Source organism: Penaeus monodon, chromosome 33, assembly GCF_015228065.2.
Source record: "Penaeus monodon isolate SGIC_2016 chromosome 33, NSTDA_Pmon_1, whole genome shotgun sequence".
Classification (NCBI taxonomy): domain Eukaryota; kingdom Metazoa; phylum Arthropoda; class Malacostraca; order Decapoda; family Penaeidae; genus Penaeus; species Penaeus monodon.
In genome coordinates this window covers 26,294,227-26,294,803 of record NC_051418.1, presented here as the reverse complement: position 1 = coordinate 26,294,803, position 577 = coordinate 26,294,227, and the positions used below count along the sequence as shown (strand labels likewise).

At 35.7% G+C, this 577-nt stretch overlaps 1 protein-coding gene across 1 annotated transcript in view; it reads right to left on the bottom strand.

Annotated features, from left to right (window-relative positions):
* Positions 1-577, bottom strand: part of LOC119594319 (peroxisomal carnitine O-octanoyltransferase-like) — a gene marked incomplete in the record, with an annotated part of 54,557 nt that overhangs the window by 44,826 nt on the left and 9,154 nt on the right.

The following is a 577-nucleotide window of genomic DNA, read 5'->3' as shown; positions in this document are numbered from 1 at the left end:
TTCTTTGAAGTGAAATATAGAATGTTTTAGATGATGAGAGGATATCTGAACTGAAAAGAGATGGAGTGCATTATGAGCAAAATGACATGGTCATCTACACGCTAGTGGACACTATGTAATGTTATACGATACTAAATTAAACATAAGTAGGGCCAGATGATTTTCACAGGAAATGGCTGAAAAATCGAACATCATTACACATGAACACATTCTGAAAGTTGAACCATATTTTAAACAATGACAAGCCATTACCATCTTGGATTACATATGGGAGAACAGTTTTATACCTAAAGGATCCAATTAAAAGAAACAGTCCAAAGTTTTCAACCTCTTTTGTCCTCCACTTGTGTGAAAGCAAATGACAGAGGTTATTAACCCACTAGTGATGGTTTCTTTGGAGTGCCATACACCATACTTTGCAGATGGTATCTTAGACCCTTAGCTCCAATTTTACATTCCTTTTAGAGGCTTGGGAGTATACTGATTATGCTTTTGAGAACCAAACATGTTTTGTGTGCTTGTAAGGCTAAAATGCAGTCTTAAAACTTGTTGCAGTGGTTGGAAGTTTTTGTATAGA